Genomic DNA, 24,567 nt, shown 5'->3' with positions numbered 1-24,567 from the left:
GAAATTACCAAAGGTAGGAAAATTATTTTATTTTCAATTTAGTGATCAAAATGTGTCCGTTTTGAGAATTTATATATGCTGTCTATATTTTGCACTATGGCCCCCTTTTACTAAACCGCAATAGCGTTTTTTATCGCAGGGAGCCTATGAGCTTCAAGAGCAGTGTGGGGCATTCAGCGCAGGTCCCTGCGCTAAAAACCGCTATCGCGATTTAGTAAAAAGGGAGGGGGAATATTTGTCTATTTTTGTATAGTTGTTGCTGAGGTGACATTGCATAAAGTCATCTGCCTTGACCTCTTTGAAAACCCGCGGAATATAAATGATAATTAACATTTTCTCTGCGTACAGCGTGCTTTGTGTTTTTAAAATTTTATTGTTGGTAGATCATTTTGACTTGGCCACAAAGGTAAGGGGGAGGGAGGGAGGGGAGCTGCTGAAAGAGTCTACCTTGACGTGGTTGCAGGCTTACAAATCTTTTGGTCAAAGAGTGCGGCGACAGAGAAAAGTATGTGTGTATTTGGCCCATGGAAGAAGGGGGGGAGAGTCGGGGGGGGGGGGAAGGGGTGCGGGGGGGGCCCAATAGGATTGCTCAGTAAAGGGCCCAGAAATTTCTGATGGCGGCCCTGCTGAAGGGAATAGACTTAGTAGATAAGGACAGGTTGTTCACCCTCTCCAAGGTAGGGAGAACGAGAGGGCACTCTCTAAAGTTGAAAGGGGATAGATTCCATACAAACGTAAGGAAGTTCTTCACTCAGAGAGTGGTAGAAAACTGGAACGCTCTTCCAGAGTCTGTCATAGGGGAAAACACCCTCCAGGGATTCAAAACAAAGTTAGACAAGTTCCTGCTGAACCGGAACGTACTCAGGTAGGGCTAGTCTCAGTTAGGGCGCTGGTCTTTCACCAGAGGGCCGCCACATGAGCGGACTACTGGGCAAGATGGACCACTGGTCTGACCCAGCAGCGGCAGTTCTTACATGAATTATTTGCATGCATAATTGTAATTTGCAAATTTAATAAAGATTTTAAAAAGAAGTTTGTGAATGATGGTTCTAAACGAAGGTATGAGGGTAATGAGTTCCATGATGCTGGTGTGATGGAAAAAAATGCTGAATGTCTAGATGTTTCCCATTGTGTTTTTGAGGGGTGAGGAATAACAAGCCTATTATCTGATAATGAATGAAGAGTACATGCAGGTGAATAAGAGATAATTAGTGCAGCCAAATAATTGGGAATGTCTGAATATAGTATCTTATAAATCAGGATAAGAATTTTAAATTGTACACAATATTGTACTGGGAGCCAATGTAATTGCTTCAGTAGGGGCATTACATGATCAAATCTACTGGCATTGCATAGAATTCTAACCACAGAATTTTGTAATGTTTGAAGGTGCTTTAACTGAAATTTGGATAAGCCTACGAAGATTACCATACATAATAGAATATAAGCTGAGATGTGTGAGCCAAAAAATGGCCCAAAAATGGGGGTCTCGGCTTATATTCAGGTCAGCGCCTACCCACCCTCCCTCCTGGACCTGTTGCAGGCCTGCCTTAAGACCTGGTGGACCAACGGTGGGCTGGGACAGAAGGGATCCCTCCCACTTCCTGTCCCAGCTGACTCGAAAAACTTTTATCCAGCCTCCTGCCTTCCCTGCGTACTTTTAAAATTCCCGGCGGTCCAGCGGTGGGCCTGAACAGCAGGAATCCCTCCCACCTCCTGTCCCAGTTGACTGTGCCTTACTTTACCTCCATCCCGCCTCCTTCGCATACCTTTTACAATCCCAGGTGGTCCAGGGGTGAACCGGAGCAGGAGAGGCCTTCCCATATTCCTGCTCCATGGCAAGCCGCTAGTGATTGGCTACCTTGAGTTCTCGCAGTTTGTTCAGGTTTTAGAAAGCCTCAAGCTTGAGGCCACGTCTGGAGGTCCTCCGAGCATGCACGGATGTAACATAGTTACATAGTAAATGATGGCAAACAAAGTCTCAAATGGTCCATCCAGTCTGATTAAATTACTGATTTAATTTAAATGTTCCTTTGTCTTGGTTATTTCTGGGCAAGAACCCAAAGCTCTACCCAGTACTGTACTTAGGTTCCATCTACTGAAGTCTCCCTCAAAGCTCACTCCAGCCCATCTAAACCATTCCAGCTGTCGAAGCCCACCCCAACCCATCCGCAACCAAATGACTGTGCAAGTCTGCCCAGTACTGGCCTTAGTTCTTCAATATATACCATTATTTTCTAATTTGAGAACCTCTGGGCTCCTTTTATGAAGGTGTGCTAGTGTTTTTAGCGCATGCTACAATGCCAGGGGCGCTAACCCCGTGCTACACAGAAAATACTAATGCCAGCTCTAAGGAGGCGTTAGCGTCTAGCATGTGTGGCATTGTAGCGCGCACTAAAACCGCTAACGCACCTTCATAAAAGGAGCCCTCTGTTTTCATCCATGCTTTTTTGAACTGTCACCATTTTCCTCTCCACCACCTCCCTCGGGAACACATTCCAGGCATCAATCACCCTCTCCGTAAAGAAGAATTTCCTTACATTACTCTTGAGTCTATCACTCCTCAACCTCAAATCATGACCTCTGGTTTTACCATTTTCCTTTCTCTGGAAAAAATTTTGTTCTACGTTAATTCCTTTCAAGTATTCAAACGTCTGAATCATATCTCCCCTGTCCCTCCTTTCCTCAAGGGTATACAGTACTTCCCCGATATTCGCGGGGGTTCCGTTCCAGGAACCCCCCTGAATCTCAAAAAAATGTGAATACCAGCATCGGGGGTCCAGCACCGGAGCGTGAGAGCACCTCTCTGCCCCCTCCCCCGAGCCAGCAGGGGATCCTGCACTACAGCCAGCAGAGCCGACCGAAACCATCATCGGGGGCCCAGCAACGGAGCATGAGAGCACCGCTCCGCCCCTCCCCCGCCAGCAGGGGATCCTGCACTAAAGCCAGCAGAGCCGACCGAAACCAGAATGGGGTCCCAGCACCGTTCCACCCCCTCCCCCGAGCCAGCAGGGGATCCTGCACTAAAGCCAGCAGAGCCGACCGAAACCAGCATTGGGGGCCCAGCACCGGAGCGTGAGAGCACCGCTCCGCCCCCTCCCCCGAGCCAGCAGGGGATCCTGCACTAAAGCCAGCAGAGCCAACCGAAACCAGCATCGGGGGCCCAGCACCGGAGTGTGAGAGCACCGCTCCGCCCCCTCCCCGAGCCAGCAGGGGATCCTGCACTAAAGCCAGCAGAGCCAACGGCGCGCTGCCATTCGGCACGCGCCTTTGCGAAGCGACTTCGCGAAGAGACACAGGACGCCGAAGAACACAACGTTCCCAATAGAAGTCATTCTGACAGTCGCTCAAGAAAACTCAATCGTAACACCACCAGAAGAGCAGAAAGGTAAGGAGACAACTTATGCTCTTCCCCTTTCAAGTCCTAATCTCAAAACTAAAATCCACCTCAGGATCAACACCGCCAATCCTCCCCCACATTTGCACACAGACTCATCTTGAAGAAGAACCGCCCCCCACATACAATCAAAAATGACACCCTACACAACTAAACTCCTGCTCTCCCTCCTACTACTCTTCCCGCTCCTAACAAATTGGAAAACATCTGGATACCACATCTCCCCCATCCCAATTCTATCAGAATCCAACAGACACTTCCAACCTTCAAGAAAACCCCAACAATCCAGAAAGCTGATAGACTGTTCAACGATCACCTATAAAAGCATCCCCCCCAGTTGGGGAAAAAGACCACTCCCCAAGCCAAGAATAACATCCCACACCCATTCACAACCAAGAAATCTCCTCCATCCAATATGCACTCAAAATCCCAATACAACTTACACCTCAATAGCCTGTGCATATATGAACATAAGATCGATAAGCCCAAAGGCAGACCTAATAAAGGACTGGATAATTAAAGAACAACTAGGATGCCTATTCCTAGCTGAAACCTGGTTAACATCTGACTCAGATCCTTGCTTAACAGAATTCTGCCCTAAGGGATATAAAGTAGAGCTTGTCTGCAGGGAAAAAAAGCGAGGGGGAGGATTAGCAATTCTAGCTAAAAACAATCTCAACATAAAAGTCCTAGACAAACACACTACACCCGATCTAGATCTACTAGCCTGCCAACTATCTGGCGATACAATCAAAGACACCATAACCTGTATTCTCTGCTATACTGCACCAGGAAAATGGAGCGCTACAAAATATACGCTTGAAGACTTCATCTTCCAGAACTCACTAACATCAACCTACAACCTGCTACTAGGAGACATCAATATCCACCTTGAAGACCATACCTCCACTCAAACTGAAAGCCTACTCGCCTATATCAAAACACTATCCTACCAAATACTCAATCCCCAACCCACACACGAAAAAGGCCACCAACTAGATATTGCAGCATTCATGACACAAGAACCTCACACACCTGAAATACACATCTCAAACGGATCCTGGAACCCCTCCCTCAGATCATTATAAATACACTTTCAATATCAACTGGGCTCAATGCAATTACAAACACAAACCCCACAAATCCCCCATCAAAACTCGCCCAAAAATCGAACCAACCACATTCTGGGATAAAGCAGATCCCGAAATCGAATCCATAGACACCAAAGAATTCATACCGCAATGGCAAACATTAAGCGAAACAATCCTAAATGAGCTAGCTCCAATAAAATCAAAACACAAAATCTGCAGACAATCAGACAAATGGTTCAACGCCGAACTTTTCCAACTCAAAAGGCACTGCAGACAAATGGAAAGAAACTGGAAAAAAAATAACCAACATCAATCCAAAATAGCATGGAGAAGTCTTAGCAAACAATACAAGACCAAGCTCAAGGAAACAAGAAAAGATTACTACTCCAAGCTGGTAGGCACGGAGTCTATAGACTCAAAAAAACTTTTCAACCTAGTAAAAAAACCTCACAGACACCAAAGCTTACCTAGTAGCTCAAGGAAAGCACCCACCAACAGCCACCCAACTCGCAGACCACTTCAAAAACAAGATCACAACAATCAGGACTATCTTCAGTAACACACGACCCCACCTAGTCGAGATAACAACAAATCCCCCAATAGGAGAAGCCATTGCAACAGATAAGATCTGGACTGAATTCCCTGCAGTAAACTGGACAGATATGAATCGACTCTACAAAAAATACAGTCAAGCCTCATGCGACCTGAACCACTGCCCCTCATATCTGATAACTAACGCCACCCCCAAATTTAGGGCCAGCCTCATGCAATGGATCCAAATTACTCTCACTGACGGTCAATTCCCGCAACACCTAGGAGAAATCATAATCACTCCAATTGTGAAGGATCACAAAGGCCTAATAGATAACCCCCCTAATTATAGACCCATCGCCTCAATACCAATATATGTCAAAATTATAGAAGGACTTGTAGCCCAATACCTCACAAATTACCTGGAAGACCACAATCTTCTCCACCCCTCTCAATCAGGGTTCAGATCCAACCACAGCACGGAGACCCTACTAGTAACCCTACTAGACACAGCCCGACAGCACCTCAGCAAAGGCAGAAGGATGCTGATAATTCAACTTGATCTATCCGCAGCATTCGATCTGGTTGACCACACTATCCTACTACAGACACTAGAAGCCATAGGGATTTCAGGCAGGGTATATAACTGGTTCCAAGGATTCCTTAAAACCAGATCTTATAGAGTTAAATCAAACAATCTTAAATCAGATCCATGGTCCAACCCCTGCGGGGTACCTCAAGAATCACCACTCTCACCTACTCTCTTCAACCTCTTTTTATCCTCTCTGGGTTCCACCCTAGACAATCTAAATGTAACCTCTTTCAGCTACGCTGATGATATCACCATACTTCTACCCTTTGATTCTCCTGACCCCACTTCTACAGAAAAATTGGATAAAACCCTACAAGCAGTGGAAAAATGGATGACAGACCACAAACTGAAACTGAACACGGACAAAACAAAATTTCTACTCCTCGAAAAGGATAAGAACCCCTCCACCACAGAACCACAGAAATTAAGTCCACCAAATACCATATACCTACACGGTGTCAGGTCAAAAGCGTGCCAGGACAAAGGCGCGCAGACAATTGAGCGCAGCGCGGAGGCGCGCGCCAAAGAAAATTACTGTTTTTAGGGGTTCTGACAGGGGGGCATGGGGGGGAACACCCCCCCATTTTACTTAATACAGATCGTGCCACATTGTGGGGGGTTTGGGGGGTTGTAACCCCCCACATTTTACTAAAAACTTCACTTTTTCCCTGTTTTTAGGGAAAAAGTTAAGTTTCCAGTAAAATGTGGGGGGTTACAACCCCCCAAACCCCCCACAATGCCGCCGCGATCTGTATTAAGTAAAGTGGGGGGGCTCCCCAACAAAAACCCCCGTCGGAGCCCCTAAAAACAGGAATTTTCTTTAGTGCGCGCCTCCGACTTGCGCTCAGTTGTCGGCACGCGCCTTTGTCTTCCGCGATTATGTCTATGAACCTACCTACGCTTTCAACATCAACTGGACCAAAAACAACAAAAAAACTATAACAAAACTCAATAAAGTAACATACACCTCACGCAAACACATCGAAACCCTCCATATTCTGGTTTAAAATAGATGAAACTATTCTAGAAAACAACCCCGAGGACTTCATCTTACATTGGGAAAGACTTTGCTCCAACACCCTTGATGATTTAGCCCCACTGCAAACCAAATCCAGACCCAGCAGGAGATCAGATAAATGGTTCGACTCCGAACTGCTACAACTCAAAAGACAATGTAGACGACTAGAGAGAAAATGGAGAAAATCGAACTTGGATCATACAAAATCCGCTTGAAAAAAAAATCAACAAACAATACAAATCACATTTAAAGGATAAGAGAAAAGTACACTACACCAACCTAATAGGCACTGAAACCCAAGACATCAAAAAACTATTCCAAATTCTAAATACCCTAACCGACACCAAACCCACAATTCTCCCCATAGATAGAGATTCTACTGCAGCAGATAGAATATGGTCTCAATTCCCCAACATACAATGGCCTGAATTCAACAAATACTACAAAAAATACAGCCATGCATCCTGTGACCTCAACAACTGTCCACCATATCTCCTAAAAACATCCAGCACAAAATTCCGTGCTCTTCTTCTAAACTGGATACAAATCTCGCTAATAAACGACCACTACCCTACCAATATCAGCAAAATCATCATCACCCCGATCCTCAAAGACCCCAAAGGACCGATAGACCAAACAGCCAACTATAGACCCATTGCCTCTATTCCACTCTACGTCAAAATAATAGAAGGACTAGTTGCCAAATTCCTCTCCAATTACCTAGAAAACCATAACATACTCCATCCACACAATCCGGCTTCAGAAACAACTTCAGCACGGAAACACTACTAGGATCTCTCTTGGATACAGCCAGACAACATCTCAGCACAGGAAAAAAAATGATGCTCATACAACTAGACCTTACCATTGCATTCGACTTGGTGGACCATAACATTCTACTACAAATCCTGGATACAATAGGTATCACAGATAAAGTATACACATGGTTTGAAGAATTCCTTAAATCAAGAACCTATAGAGTAAAATCAGACAAACAAAAATCTGAACCTTGGTCAAACCCCTGCGGAGTTCCCCAAGGATCCCCTCTATCCCCGACTCTCTTCAATCCCTATACAGCCTCCCTCAGCTCTCACCTGGACAAATAAGGCATAACCTCCTACAGCTATGCCAATGACATTACCATTCTCATACCCTTCGATCAACCTGAACTCTCCATGACGAACACAATATACCAAACACTAAAATCAATAGCAATCTGGATGAAAGATCACAAACTGAAATTTAACCCAGATAAAATGAAATTCATCCTCCTAGAAAACAACAAAATACCAACCATAACCAACATTGAAATCAACGCAATCAACTACCCCATACAAACCACCCTAAAACTGCTAGGAATAACTATCGACAGATGCTGCACCATGCAACCGCAAATCAATAAAACAATACAAAAGTCATTCTTAGTCATGAGAAACTTAAGACAAGTTCGGAAATTCTTCGAGAAAACTCAATTCCAGCTCATAGTTCAGTCCTTAATACTAGGCCTACTTGACTACTGTAATATCCTTTACCTCCCATGCCCTACAACCATAACAAAACAACTACAAACTATCCAAAACACAGCACTAAGACTCATCCACTCATTAAAGAAACATGATCACATTACAGAAGCATATCTCCAATCGCACTGGCTTCTGATCCCAGCAAGAATACAATTTAAATTCTACTGCCTACTATTTAAGACTTTATACGGAGACAGTCCAAACTACCTGAATAACTGCCTCATCTACAACACCGCAACCAGACATAGGAAAACTCACTCCCTATTCTCATACCCCCCAATTAAGGAGGTCAAACAGAAAAAACTATATGATGGCCTCCTGGCCACTCAAGCAGCCAAACTAGACAACCAAATCGCCAATCTACTGACGGCATCCCTCAACTACAAGACTTTTAGAAAAGAAATAAAGACCATACTCTTCAAGAAAACTCTGAAAAAAGAAATAATACCGCAAGTCTCAAACTCCACCTCTCACTAAAGCTAACTACCCCAAACAAATAACCTTACCCATTTCTTACTCTTTTTGAAAATGACCTTTTTTTTTTTTTTTTTTGTAAGTTCTTGTTGTAATACATCTTGGATAATTCTTTTGTAATCCGCCTTGAACTGCAAGGTAATGGCGGAATAGAAATCCCTAATGTAATGTAATATACAACCCACCCTTAAACTCCTGGGAGTAACAATAGACAGATGCTGCACAATGCAAGCCCATATCAACAAGACCACCCAGAGAGCATTTCTAACCATGCGCAATTTACGAAAATCAGAAAATTCTTTGACAAAGAGCAATATAGGCTTGTAGTCCAATCCCTAGTACTAGGTCTACTGGACTACTGCAACATCCTCTACCTGCCTTGTCCTGCAACAATGATAAAACAATTACAGACAATCCAAAACACTGCACTCAGACTGATCTACTCGCTAAGAAAATTTGACCACGTCACCACTGCCAACCTAGATTCACACTGGTTACCAATACAAGCGCAAATCCAATTCAAATTATACTGTCTATTATTCAAAGCAATAAATGGCTCAGCCCCCAATTACCTAAACAACCGCCTGAACCAAAATCTTGCCGCTAGACAAAGAAGATCTAAGACTCCATTTACCTACCCCCCACTCAAAGGCACCCAGCGTAAGAAGATGTTTGACAGTCTACTAGCGACGCAAGCAGCGAAATTGGACAATGCCATCTCCAACCTGCTGATGACAACAAGCGATTTCAAATCTTTTTGCAAAGAAATCAAAACCCATCTATTCAAAAAATTTATACAGATGTCATAACTCCAACCTGGATTCCCCTCAGTGTGACTCCCCCATCCTCCCTTCTTCACCAGTTACGCTTCCCCTCAAAGCCCAAGCTTGTCAACTGCTTCCCTAACTGCTTATATATTGAAACTGCACTATATCCTATCTGTACAGCATCCCGAATTGTATGTCCACTGGAATAGCCCATTCCTCCTTGCCGTATCCCATTCCCTAAACTATACTACACCATTCTTCTTGTAACTCCTCTGGAAATGTTCTTATTCTTGTAACTCTTCTGGAAAAGTCCAGAAGTCTCTTTGTAATCATCCTGGAAATGTCCAGATGTCTCTTTTGTAATCCACCCAGAACTGCAAGGTTGAGGCGGAATAGAAATCAGTAATGTAATGTAATGTAATCATGGGGGAGCCTGAAGAGGGCAGCAGGAGAGGGCAGCAGGAGAGGGCAGCAGGAGAGCAGCCGGAGCGCCACGAGTGCAGGAAATCACTCGCAGTACGCTCCGATCGCCACTTCCTGCACTAAGTCGGGCCTTATCCAATCATGAGCTGCTTTGACACGCAGCTCCTGATTGGATAAGGCCCAACAGTGCAGGAAGAGGAGGTCGGAGCGTACCGTGAGTGATTTCCTGCACTCGCGGCACTCCGGCTGCTCTCTCCTGCCTCTCCCGCTGCCCTCTCCTTGTCGGCAGTTCATGGTCAGAAAATACCGCGAATGACCGGGACCTGAGGAATAGTGGCTCGTGGCTAGTAGGGGGCGATGTCTATGGGACGGTAATGAAATGGACGTCAGGACATGATAGTGCAGTATTTTGTGGAGTTTTTCTACAAAAATGCCTGCTTTTCGTATGATTCTGGGTAACTCTAGTTAGATACAAGCATATGTGTTAGTTAAGGCCACGCCCAATAGAAGCGTACGAAAAATTGGTGAATAAAAATTGGATCTCACTGGTATGCTGGAGACATCTCAAGAAGATATAACGAATAGAGCCACTTTATTGGTAACTTTTGTCTTTCTTCAAGATAAGGAAGCAATTCTTCGCCTATTCTATAGGACTGATAAGGTGGAATTTCATGGATTAAAAATTTCCATATTTCCTGATGTATCTAAATGGACACAAGCCAGACGTAAGAAGTTTTTGGCTTGTCGTCAGTCTGTTTTGAGTTTAGGGGCAACCTTTCAATTACGTTTCCCCTGTAAATGCTGTATTACCTATCAGAGTAATAGATATATCTTTTATGAACCCGATCAATTGCAGTTTTTTCTTGAAGGTAAAGTAACTACAAGAATTCCAGACACCTCCATGGAATCAGCCCAGCAGGCCATTAGTTAAATAAATCCAACTGCACTCTGTTATTTGTATTAATTTAGTTTATTTCCTGGAACCAACTACCCTTGGAAGTGATTGATTCCTTCTCCTCCCAGATTGTGGACTTTACTCATAGTTACTATGTGATATTATTAATATTTGTTTTTCCTATTGGACTGTTAAATTTCCTTCAAGCATTGATTGAATGTTAACTTGTAAAAGTATAAATAAAAAATTATTAAAAAAAAAAAATCTTGTTGGGCTTTAATACGAGATAAGAGATTAAATTCGGCTTTCTTACGTATCAGAACCGAAGAGAGGGTAGGCTCATGAGCAAGAGCCTGTTGAGCCTCCAGGACCGAAATTTCTTGTTCTAAGTCATCCATCTGAGAGGAGTCAGATTTCCTTTTCCATGCCAAGTAACTAATAATCTCCCCCCTTAAGCTAACCTTAAATGCTTCCCATATCGTATTGAAGGAAGAGACCGACGACATGTTGGAGTGAAAAAAGTCTTTAATGAAATCTCTAATCTTATCTAGGAAACTGGTGTCAGAGATCAGGGAGCTATTTAGTCTCCATATACGTCTAGGAATCGTATGTTGTAAATCAATGTGGAGACCAATAGGAGCATGATCCGATAAAAGAATAGGATGTATTTGAGCTGCACGGATCAAAGGAAGTAGAGATTTGGAGAGTAAGAAGAAGTCAATTCTAGAGTATGAGCGATGCGAAGCTGAATAAAAAGTGAAAGATCGTTCCTCAGGATGTAGAATTCTCCAGGGGTCACATAACCCTAAATCTTGGAAAACATGCTGAAGTTCAGTCCACATTTTGGTGATGCGGAACTGGGATAAAGATTGTCTATCTTTATGGATATCGAGAGGAAGGTTAAAGTCTCCACCTAGGACAAGGGGGAATTCAGAAACATTCAGTAAGGTTTCTCGAAGAGAGATCATAAAAGATGGCAAATCGGTATTTGGGGCATAAACATTTACTACAGAAAGTGTTAGGGAGGCCAGCTTTATCGTGGCCGCTACCTACCTTCCAAATCCGAAATTTGATGTATAATTTGGGCTTGTAAAGAGTTTTTGAACAAGAGTGATACCCCTCTCTTCTTATTCATTGCAGGAGAAAATAAGTGTGTATTATATCCCGATACTTTAAGCAGGGAACATTCTTTAGAATTAAGATGAGTCTCTTGTAACAGAATAATATCATAGTTTTTCAATTTAAGATAGTCCATAATTTTTTTACATTTGAGTGATTGGTTTATCCCATTGACATTCCATGAAGCAATTTTAAGTGACGTCATAAATGAACCTGACGAATGGTAGGAGAAGTAAGTTAAAATATAAAAGAACCACCCAGGAAGGAGTCATAGTGGGAGCAATAGCATAAAAATTAGTTAGTAGAAAGAAACAAGCAAAGAACCCTCTCCAGAAGGCAGAACAGAGGATAATACTAACCAGTTTGCCAAACAAACTACCGCAGGCCACAAAAGGACCCACTTCCTAATAAGTAGCAATGTAATGCACATAACAATATTATGCAACAAGATGTTATAGTAATGTACAAATACAAGTAGGATAAGATAATATTCATGAATCAAGTATAGTAAAGATTGTGATAATTATATGATATGACAAAGTAAACAACATATGAAGTATTCATAAGTTCTCTATGTTAGTTCAGAGCACACTCGTATGTATCATACATGAGTAGGGATGAAAGGATATATTAATCAGGAGAAGACCAATCCACATAAGTGTATATCAGAAAAAGAAAACTATACCACAGGCAGTGGAAATAATATCAGAGGAAGTGAAATTCCTATTGACTAAATATTACAATATGGAACAGAAAAAGTAGAGGAGGCTTAAATATGGGAAGACATAAAATGTATAATAAACCATAGAGCAATTAGCTCAATCACAGTATTATATAGAGTTAATACACTTAGTGACGCCATGATATCAGCACTAGGTGAAACATGGGGATAGAGTAAAATGATTTGATCAGTATAAGAATATTGTCACAATCCTATCCCTAAAGCTCGGCTTGTGCCAGACGTGCCCTTAGCTAGTCCTGGCTCAGCCATACAAAGAGCCAACCACGGGGATAGGGTTGTGACCAGGAATAGGGAAAAACCTACATTTCCCTTTAATTCTGAGATAGCTGATCTCCAGGGAGTAGAAGACTTTGGAGATAACAGCCTGGAACAGCCTCTGAGGAACTCTACTCCCACTGCTAACTCCCAGCTGCAGGAGATAATTAAAAATCCTAAGAGAGCTAGGCAGAAGGTGCAGGTGGGCCCTCCCCCTCAGAGAACAGGGCGTGTTCGCCTCAACGTATTAGAGGCTGCTCTGAGGAGGAGACAGGTAGTTTACCCTGGGTTAGCCCAGGAAGGGGTCTCACAAGACTGTTCTCCTGAGTCTCAGGACATAGAAATGGTGGAGACAGCTACTGACCCTGTTGCCAGCCAGCCAGCACTACCAGAACGAATGGACTGCCTTGAGCCTACCAGCTTGCCTGAAGATGTTCCTATGGAGGAGAGTTAAGTGGCAGGTCTGAGTAGTTTGTTATATGCCTAAGTGTGATTCCATTGTTGTTTGCTGCTCAGTGAATGTGTTTCCCTGGGAGAGAAGTGAGAATTGTGCTGCACTGCTGGGTTAATGCAGGAAGAAAAAAAAACAACGTTTTTTTTTCTTGAACTTAATGGTTCTGCTCTAGTTAAGTTCACATTTTTGAGTTCTTACAAAGTGTGGGACTGTGAGGGAGTAGTAATTGGGGAGAAGCCACTTGACATCCTGGTTGGGATTGTGGGGCCATTTGTGGCATTCTGTGTAACAGAAAATATATGGTGGTTTCAGCTACTCCCCTCCCCCACCAACTCCTATTAAGTTGGTTGGGGCCAAGCCTGCCTTATTCTGGGGCTTGGACACAGCATTGCATGAAAGGGATACTAGCCTTATGAAGTAACTGCCGGCAGCGATATTCAGAACTGTTTGTTTTACCTACCTGGATTACCTGCAGGAAGGTGAGAGCTTAGACAGGAGGTTTTTGTCAGCTCTATTTTTGTTTTGGACTTATTTATTTTGTTGCTTGGAGAAAAGACTGACTTGAAGTCTCCCCTCAAGTGTATCACCACAATAAAGTGAGACTTAATGAACTTTAAATTGACTCTTTTGGAATCTTTATCCATATTGATATTTGAACAGTGACCAGCAGGACTTCCTTCCTTTATGGGAAGCACGCCGGAGTAGCGCTGTCGTGAGCGTCGACCGGAGTCACACTGATTTACAGGCACCGGCCACGCTACAATATCCATATAAAAAGACCTTAGAAGAATTAAGTAGGAATCGATAAAACCATCTGAATAATACAAATACATACTGGTGCTGAAAGAGGCATATCACACATTTCATATTAATAAATTCATAAAGAGGAGGGGAAAATACGTTATACAGATTAGAAGAACATTTCATAGGGACATCCTGTCATAAATAAGTCAAAAAATAAGATAAGTCAATGTAACCAAGTCTAGTTAAAAGAGGAGGATAAAGCTATTCAATATGAATAATAATATAGCAAATATGAATTAAAAAGTAGAGGAATTAGAAAGAGTTGATACAGGGAAAAGCAGAACAGTTCATACAATAAAATAAAGGCAGGGTCTGGAATAAACAAATGCAATTCATGCGGATCAGCCCAAATAATTCATAGGGCGTGTGTAAACAACATTCCATGTGGAAATTCAAATACAATAAATGAAATAAAAGTTATGATCCAGTCATACTAATGATGTATAAAAGATGAGAGAAAGACAAATTGATGAGAGTTATAAACGAATAATCATATAGAAAAATTAATAGGAAAGTTAATCAAAGATAGTGAGGAATATAGAAAATGATTTAAGCAGTATAGGAGTATCCATATATTAAGATATTAGAGGAATTAAGTAGGAATCGATAAAACCATCTGAATAATACAAATACATTCTGGTGCTGAAGGAGGCATATCCCACATTTCCTACTAATAAATTCATAAAGAGGAGGGAAAAGTGCTTTATACAGATTAAAAGGGCATTTCATAGGGACATCCTGTCATAAATAAGTCAATTAATAAAGTAAGTCAATGTAATCAAGTCTAGTTAAAAGAGGAGGATAAAGCTATTCAATATGAGTAATACCACAGCAAATATGAATTAAAAAGTAGAGGAATTAGAGAGAGTTGATATGGGGAAAAGCAGAGCAGTTTATACAAAAAAAGAATGGAGAAGACAAAGTTAACTGCATACATAAATAATAGAAGAGTCAAATATAATTGATAAAGAAGTAACGGGATCAAAATAAATAGAGGCAAATCATTCAGTTCATAGCAATAAAATCATTAGGTGGGAGGTTTAGAGTAGAGCATAGAATGGAAAGACAGGTCAGAGAAATATGGACAATCGAGAAAATTAGGTTATAAATACACTGATCAATAGGAAAAGACAAAGAAAGGGTGAGATGATACTGAGAAACAATCCATATAATACAATAGCTGATTTTAGACCGTATAGAAGTATGACATTCAGATCCAGACAAACTGACAGGAATGAAGCAAAAGACAAGGCATGGAAATTATTAACAGTGCAGCATGGCGGGAGCCATTATGCACGTGGCAGTGATAACCAAGAACATAGAAAAAAGCAAACAAAAAGAAAAATAGAGAAAAAGCAATAAAAAATATAGGATCAGTCTAAATAAGAGAAAAGTTGATTGGAGATCATTTAGAAGCAATTCATTCTGCGTGGAACAGACGAGTAGGGGCAAAAACAAAAGTCAAGGTAGGGAGTTCATCTGTAGTGCAGTGCAGCGGGAACCAACATACTCATAGCTCCAACGTCCAAAACTTCAGGGGACAGACAGAGAATCAGGGGAAAACACGAGCAGAAATTGTCAAGAAATCACCCCATCTTTATCTGATGAATCCATTGGCGGAGGATATCTGGATCGGTGTAAGTGTCCGTCTTGTTATGGTGAGTAACTCGAAACGTGCCGGATAAAAGAGTCCATATTGAGCGCCGATTTTTTTGAGTTCCTGTCGCATAGCAAGGAAGGCCTTGCGTTTCGCCGCAGTCGCTGGGGCTAAGTCGGGCACAATTACGATCTTGCGGCCCTGGTGTATCATCGATGACTTTCCTTTAGCTGCAGTAAGGATTTGCAAGGCGTGCTGAAATCGGAGTACCTTGACAATAATCGGGCGAGGGTGTTGTTTGTTTCCTTGAAGCGCAGATGAGGGAGAACGATGAGCCCGTTCCAATTCCAGTGCAGGGGAAAAATTGAGATCGAGGAATTTAGGGAGCCATGTTGTAATGAAGGAGAGTGGATCATTCCCCTTGGTCCCCTCAGGCATCCCAAGGATCCGCAAATTAGATCTACGGCTGCGGTTCGCAATATCTTCAAGGTCCGTCTGCAGTTTCAAGATGGCCGCGGAGTTTATACGAACCGCCGGGATATCTTTTTCAACAGCAACAACTCGTTGGGTAAGTTGTTCAAAATGTTGCTGAGAGGCGGCCAGCTGAGAGTGAATAGATTCTAGTTCGATACGCATATCCTTAGAGATATCAATATGTGTTTTCATCATGGATTTAATAGCTTGTAGTTCAGCCAAGATCGGGTCCCCCTCCACCTCGTGGTCTTCAGTGGTGCCATTCTTTTCAGGAGATGGCGGTGCCGATTTAAGGCGTTTACTAGCTGGTACAGCATCTATTTTAGATTTTTTGGATGTCATATTGCAAAGATTATGTTAAGGTGCAGAAAATCCGGTCAGAGAAGGATAAGTTAAATTGTAGTATCAGCAGTCTTATATCAATTATCCGAACAGGAAGTGGGAGCTCGTAGCTCACGCAGCCATTCTGCTTGAATCAAAACCGGAAGTCCGGTAACTAAGTATATGGAACATAGTAGACATGACTGGAGTGTTATAGATGGATCACCCATCCCATACACAAGAACAAAACACTAGCTAATTTGACTGCACACTTGAACAAAATACTCAAGACAGGAGAGCAAGAACACTGTTATTACTGGATTAGGAGACAATGTGTATGAAGAAGAGTTGAAACACAAAATGTACAATGTGAAGGGAATATACATAGTGAGTCAGAAGGTAAAGAGTCACAAGGAGTTAGGAGATCCCAAAGAACTGTAAGGCCTGCTTTAAGGTTAACCTATGACCACTTAGGAAACCCTATATATGTGCCCAATCAAGTGCATTATTCACATATCATACTGCCAAAACCAAGGAGGGTTTGGAGACTATGGTATAAATTGTACATAAATAAATCTGAAAGTCTTGTTGAGGGCAACAAGAAGGTATGAAGGGGTGAGTTTCTGAAAGCTTGAAAAGAAGTGTTTGTGAACAGTGGATTTAAAACCAGCAATTATCTGTCTATGTTAAAACTGAAAAGGGGTTTCTATCTGCCACTGCAGGAGAATTATCCAATTTGTGAAAGTCACATGGCCAAGTGGGAGAAGATGTTTGGTTAACACCCTATGCAAATTAAGCACTGAGGGATGAACATTCAGACACTTGGGTGAAATGTTATTCATTTTGATGAGTGGAAATAAAGCTTGTGGGTTCAAATGAATGTGGGGGCTATGAACTGAGCAGAGTTGAATCAGAATAGGGAAAGTGGAAATCCATTCCCCATGAGTTCAAAGGAGGGAGAAAATATTGGGAAGGCAAGCCCAGGGAGTTGGACATTAGTACTGAAGAGTTTGGAATCTATGAGTTTGTGCTGCATAGAGTCATATCTGTGCCTTATATTAATTTCAGAGGTAGTTCCCTAGATGGGAAACTCTGTCACTAGTTGACACAGTGCTCTTTTTAAAGCTGGTATACTATATGCCACTAGGGGCACTCTTGAAGAAATGGATTGGTAGTCCCTGGGAGCAGAGAATTCAGGTCAAAAGGCCAGCAGCCCTTGGGAGTGGGCTTAAGGCGAGCAGCTCAAAGCAGAAGGGCCTATGGAGGCATTAACAGTGCCTGAGAGCCGAGAGAAGTAGGATTACCAGATTTTAGCTAAATAAAATCTGGACCCATAGCCCTGCCTCCAGGCCTGCCCTGTTCTGTCCCATTCCCCTCATTTCACACCCCAGTCCCACCCCCTCAACCTGTTCTCGTCAGTCAGGTGGGCATCCTGATGTGGTTCCAAAGAAGCTTTTCAAAATCTGAACAAAGAGCCAGGTTTTGAAAAGCCGTCCAGACACCCAGACATGCCCTCTAAAAAGAGGACATGTCTGGGTAAATACGGATGTCTGATAACCATAGAGGAAAGCAGAGGCAGCTCTCTAGAGGGAGGTTTGTTATTGGTGGTCACCAAGCTCTGTTGAGGGCTGGTAACTGGGATCCCAGCAGGGAGCTACCCCAAATGCTCCTCTCAAAGGAGGGGAAGGCTACCAGAGTTCAGATCTGAACTAGTAGCCCAACGGAGATGCCAGGCTGTTGGGGTGCAATCGTCACCAGTAGCCTAAAAAGGGAAAAGGCTCCCTGGAGACTAGCAGCAGAGGTGGAGTGGTCTTGGGAGGGCCAAGGCCCTCAGAGCTAAGGGATAGCCACCAGGAGACTGCCACAGGGGCAGGCCTACCAGCCAGGAAGGACAGCACCCACCTATCCCTAAGAGCTTCCAGGAATTGCCCACCTAATGACTAAGCCAAGAAACTTGGAAGGAGCATAAAACCATAGGATTGGCAGTCAGAACTGAGAGAGGCACAAAGGGGTTTGGAAATGCTGAATTTGAACTGAGAGTTAAAGGTTCAAGAGACTATAAACCAAGGGTTTGAATATCTGAATCTTAAATAATAAAATGCTAGCCGCGCATGCGCAATTGTCTCGCATGTTCCCTGATCCCTTTTCTGTCGGGATGTGGCAAGACAAGTGCACATGCGCGCTTATTACGTCACTGAGAGCAGCGAATGCAAGAAGCGGAGTAAAAAAACAAACAACCGAGCGAGCCGGGCCACTGAGAAAGTGCGGGAGGCCTGGCCCGGGCTGCGGACGGGTAAGGAGCTGGGGCAGTGAGCCTTCCCTGCGGCTGAAATGGAGCCGGCCCACCCTCCGCTACAGACCACAGGAGTCCATGTCCTTTTCCGATCACCCCCCTTCCCGCGGACCCGAATACCTTGGCGATTCAAGCAGCGTGTGCACCAGTCTTCACACGCTGCTTCAGGCCCTTCTACTTCCCTGATTTGCTCTGCTGCGTCTCTGATGATGTCATCAGGGACGTGCCAGAGTAAATCAGGGCAGTAGAAGGACCCGAAGCAGCGTGTGAAGACTGATGCACACGCTGCTTAATCGCCGGGTAGGTAGTCAGGTCCATGGGAAGGGAAAGGGGGGGGCGCAAGAACTCTGGGGAGAATGGCAGACACCGCCCCTGTACTAACTCCCGTGGACAGGGGGAGCAGGAAGAGGTGCTGATGGACAGGGGGAGAAATGAAGGAAGGCCTACTGCTGGACAGGAGGAGCAGGAAGAGGTGCTGATGGACGGGGGGAAAAGAATGGAGGCCTATTGTTGGACAGGGGGAGCAGGAAGAGGTGCTTATGGACACGGGGGGGGGGGGAAATGAAGGGAGGCCTACTGCTGGACATGGGGAGCCGGAAGAGGTGCTGATGGACAGGGGGGGGAAATGAAGGGAGGCCTACTGCTGGACAGAGGGAGCAGGAAGAGGTGATGATGGACACGGGGGAAAAATTAAGGGAGGCTTACTGCTGGACAGGGGGAGCAGGAAGAGGTGCTGATGGACAGGGGGAGGTAAAACAAAGGGAGAAGGGCTGCTGCTGGATAAGGGGAGCAGTGAAGGGGTTGTGGTGGACACAGGGGAGGTAAAAATAAGGGAGAATGGACAGGAAAAAGCGGCTAAGGAGACAGAGAGAGAAAGAAATAAAGACAAACACACATATATTCTAGCACCCGTTAATGTAATGGGCTATAAAGCTAGTAGTATATAAATGCTGTTGAATTAACTGTACAAGAATTGGTTTAAGTGTGGAAGTATTGGAATTGTTGAAAGCTATTCTTGACAATTTGTTTTATGATTAGGCCTATGCACATAGTTCAGATAAATCAGTTAAATTTATTAGTCAACTTTGCTCACAGAAGCTTTTTTGGATTTTTCCTGGGGAGAACAGGGTGAACCTATCCGCTAATACTTCTTTTCTCCCGATGGAAGCACCGAGCACTAACCGAGTGAGAGGCCAAAGGAGACTGCTTTCGGTGGACTTTAGCCAGGGCAGGCCTTAGACCCAGTGACACTATGAAGGGGGCATTACATAGGGATGGGCCATTATGGTCCTGGATGTTGGATAAAGGATTTTGTGTTTGCCCTGATAATGAGAAAACACAGGAGTAAATGTAGCATGTACTCTGTGTGAGCACACATATTTTACTCATATAAAATGCACCCCATATCCCTAAAATATTTATGCACAGATCACATAATAGTAGGAACAATCTTGCAATATTTTTACACATGCAGTATACACCCATATAAAATTGCATATTTTATGAATGTGTTTCCACATGTAAATATGCTTTATAAGCAGAAAGGGTCAGATTCTGTTAATGACGCCTACATTGCAAGTGCCTAGATGTGTCAATAATGCATTAGGCGTTGTTATAAAGAATCACATCTAGTAATGCCTAAACTGTGCTTAGGTGTCCTTAACTTTAATCATCCCTATTTAGGCCACGGTTTTCTTGTCCTAAATAGAGGCGCCTAAAGATGTCTAGAGAGACCTAACTTGAAAAAATGCCTCCCATCTGCCCATACCCATGCCCAATTTTTTTTTCAATTATGAACTTGTTAAACTCATAATTGAAGCCAATTAGGCCAATTTATTAATTAACATAGGCACCTACAATGTAAGCTCCTATATGATTTAGGCACCTCTTATATAATTTGCCTGAAAATGTTTTATAAAATTACCTCTGAATGTGAGATTCGAACAAGTTCCTGCAGAAAGGTCATGGACACAGGTCCAATAAAACATGCATTGGTTTAGTGCCTGTACTTGTTACTACTTTGAGCTCAGGACCAATTCATTGAGGACCAATCCTAGAATATTGAGTGAGCTCAAAGAAGTTCTTGCAGGTTCTCTCACAGATTTGTTTAACAAATCCTTGGAGACTGTAGAGGTTCCATAAGATTGGAAAAAACCAAATGTAGTCCTTCTTTACAAAAGTGATAACAGAGAAAGAGCCGGATACTACAGGCCGGTAAGCCTCACTTTAGTGGTTGGAAAAATAATAGAAGTTAAACCTATCCATTGAGGACCAATATCCTAGGATTGGTCCATTGAGCTCAGGACCAATCTACAGAGTTCTCCACTTTCAAAAAGAAAAGATAAGGGGAGAAAGGGTCTATAAGGAGGAATCAGAGTGTGATGGTGTTAGTATTTAGGGATGTAAATAGTATGTCAGCATCAGGATGTGAGAATGGAGTGAGTTAGTGAATAAAGGAAAAAAACTGCAGGAATGGTGTACAAGACGCCAAGTCTTTAATAAATACACATTGAAAATGAACATGAAACAGTTTGTATCCAAGCAGGTTAGAGAACCTGGACCTGACACAGTCCATGTTTCGAAGAAACACTTCTTCCTCAGGGGTCTAAAAAAGTATGTCATGTACTGGGGAACCCTTACGGATAACAACTGGAGACAGCGATGTCTTGAACAACTAAGTAAGCATGGTGAACTCCTTCGCAGTGCAGGTGCAAAAGTGAAAGTGTGAGTTAGTGAATGAAATGTGATGGTGCCAGGCTATGGGGATGGGTTAGCTAGTATAGTGAATGGAGTGAGTTGGTGAATGGAGTATGACCGTGCAAGTGTGTGGAGATGAAGTGACCTAATGAATAGAGTCTGACAGGGATGTGAGGATGGCATGAGCTAATCAATGGAGTGTGATTCCAGGGTATGAGGATGGTGAGCTAGGGAATTAAGTGAATCATGAAGGCTCAAGCTAAGATTGAAAGAAGGGATATAAGGCAGTCAGATGATCCCACAGTAAACATGGTTCAGTTGTTCATTCTGGCATTTCACATTTTATTCTTGTATTATCACAAGGCATGTGTTAATTTTTTTAAACGCCACTAAACCAAAGTCCTAAACCTGGCAAGTCACAAAGGAATACTGTAAATCTATTATGACTTTCAGCAATTACAATGGAGAAATTCAGATATTTAAGGATGGCGCCATTAACAACACTGCTAGGGAAAGATATGGTAACAGGATGGAAGCATTAACTCATCTATTCAAGAGGCAGATGTTAATCTATTCCCAAAGTACTGTAATTGCATTATTTATCAAAAGATATTATAACATCAAAGTGGCTTTTGAACTTTCTCCTGCAGATGCCAGTGTTAGGCGTGTTCTGAGAATTCCGCTGGAGCATATATCTTTAAATATGTAATAGAAAAAATAGCTGTGAATCCTGTCCCATTCCAAACAAGCTGGATCATAGTGAGACTGATATTATAGAACTAAAAGCCCTTAAGCAGAAATAGAAAGTAGGAAATCTCTATCATACACAGCAAACAAAGCACCACATATATTTTGCCTCCCCTGACTTCTACCTATTCCTGGCATCATCAATTTTTCCTGCAGCTAAAAACTAGCTGCCAACTGAAATTAGCTAGCTACAATTAACTCCTGAGGTGAGTCTATTTTACTGAGTAGATGAATTTGAAAACTGATCTTATAATATGGAAAGACATAAAAAAAAAAAATGGCGGCAAAAGCCCTCACCAAAATAAGTCTAAGCAAAGAGTGGTGGGACAGAAAGCACAGTTACTTACTGTAACAAGTGTTATCCAGGGACAGCAGGCAGATATTCTCAGGTATGGGTGACATCATCCACGGAGCCCGATGCGGACAGCTGCACAAGCATTCTTGCTTGAAGAACCTTAGAAAGTTCATGATTGACCACACCGTGCATGCGCGAGTGCCTTCCAGCCTGACGCAGGGTGCGCGTCTCCTCAGTTTAGATAGTCAGCAAAGAAGCCAACCAGGGTAGGTGGGTTGTGAGGATGCAAGCAAGTAAACAACAGTCCTGGTTGGATAATTATATCAGCGGAGCCATGTTGTCCTATGGCGCTTTTAGAAAAGAAATCAAGACAATATTATTTGATAAATTTATCTCTTAATCTGTACTTTTATCTTTATTTTTAAACATATTTAATCTTATCCTATCAATTTTACATTTTTAATGTCTTTTTAATACTACAGACTGTATTCATTTTTTGCTATTTTGTATTTCACTGAATGTCCAGTTTTTCTCTTTTATGGAAACCGCCTAGAATTCTTTTGGTTAAGGCAGTATAGAAAAATAAAGTTATGTTATGTTATGTAATATCTATCTGCTGTCCATGGATAACACCTTTTATGGTAAGTAACTGTGCTTTATCCTAGGACAAGCAGGCAGCATATTCTCACGCATGGGTGACCTCCAAGCTAACCCGAATGGGATGGTGGGAGTGTTGGCTTTGTAGAAAAGAAAATTTGAAAATCTGAGAGGCCAAAAGGCCTATAATGTCTGGACAAAAGTTCTAGACAATAATGAAAGGTGAAAGAAATGAACTGAGGAGAAAATAAGAGTGGCTTCAGCTCTTCTGAATCGAAATAGATTGAGAAAAAATACTCAAGCTGCCAAACTGGAACCATTGATGAGCTGAGACTCGACTGACGAAGAACAGCCCAGCCAAAATATAACAAAACAAGATGCATGCCACTTTTTGAATATTAGTCCCCCTAGAAACAGGATGCCCCAAATTGTTAATGTCGAAAGAGACAAAAAGTTGTAGAGATGATCTGTATGATATTGTCTCCTGCAAATAAGCAGCTAATGCTCGATTGCAGTCAATAATATGAAGAGTAGATTCTCCTAGATGAGAATAAGAGTTGGGAAAAAAAATAGTACAATCGATTGATTGGAATAAAAATCAGCAATATATGAGAAATTTGAAATCAGTGATAAGCAGTGATAAGAACTTTGAATAAGTGTGAAGTACAATGTTGCCATGTAAGAAATGCTGTAAAACGTGGATTCGTTACTCATGGCTCAAGTTCAATCACTCATTTGACAGGAGTGTAAGAGAGATGAGAAAAAGTAGTTTTCAAGGAAGAAAACGGAAGGCATTGATTCAAATGTAAACTTCCGTAAGTGTACAGGAACCACTTGAGATCCCCTATCACTGAAAAGTGGCTGCACATTGAAAAGATCTTACTTAAATCTAGGAAGCAAGGATGTACCATCCACTGGCCAATAAAGGTAGTAATAGTACTACAACGAACTCTAATAGAAGTGAGTTTGAGACCAGAATCCACTAAAAGGAGAAGTCAGAAACAGAGATCATGCCTAACGAACTTATTGCACTTCTTCGAAGGAATTAACAAACGGATGGACAAAGGAGACCCAATAGACATGATATATCTAGATTTCCAAAAAGCCTTTGACAAGGTGCCCCATGAATGCCTACTCCGGAAACTGAAGAACCGTGGAGTGGAAGGAGACGTACATAGATGTATCAAAAACTCGTTGGCGGGTAGGAGTGAAGAGCTACTACTCGGACTGGAGTGGGGTCCCATAGGGCTCGGTGCTCGGGCCGCTGCTATTTAATATATTCATAAATGATCTAGAAACAGGGATGAAGTGTGAGATAATAAAATTTGCGGACGACACCAAACTATTTAGTGGAGCTCGGACTAAAGAGGACTGCGAAGAATTGCAAAGGGACTTGAACAAACTAGGGGAATGGGCGACAAGATGGCAGATGAAGTTCAACGTTGAGAAATGTAAAGTATT

The sequence above is a fragment of the Geotrypetes seraphini genome, chromosome 11 (genome assembly GCF_902459505.1).
Source record: "Geotrypetes seraphini chromosome 11, aGeoSer1.1, whole genome shotgun sequence".
NCBI classification, from domain to species: Eukaryota; Metazoa; Chordata; class Amphibia; order Gymnophiona; family Dermophiidae; genus Geotrypetes; species Geotrypetes seraphini.
This window is presented reverse-complemented; position numbering follows the sequence as displayed.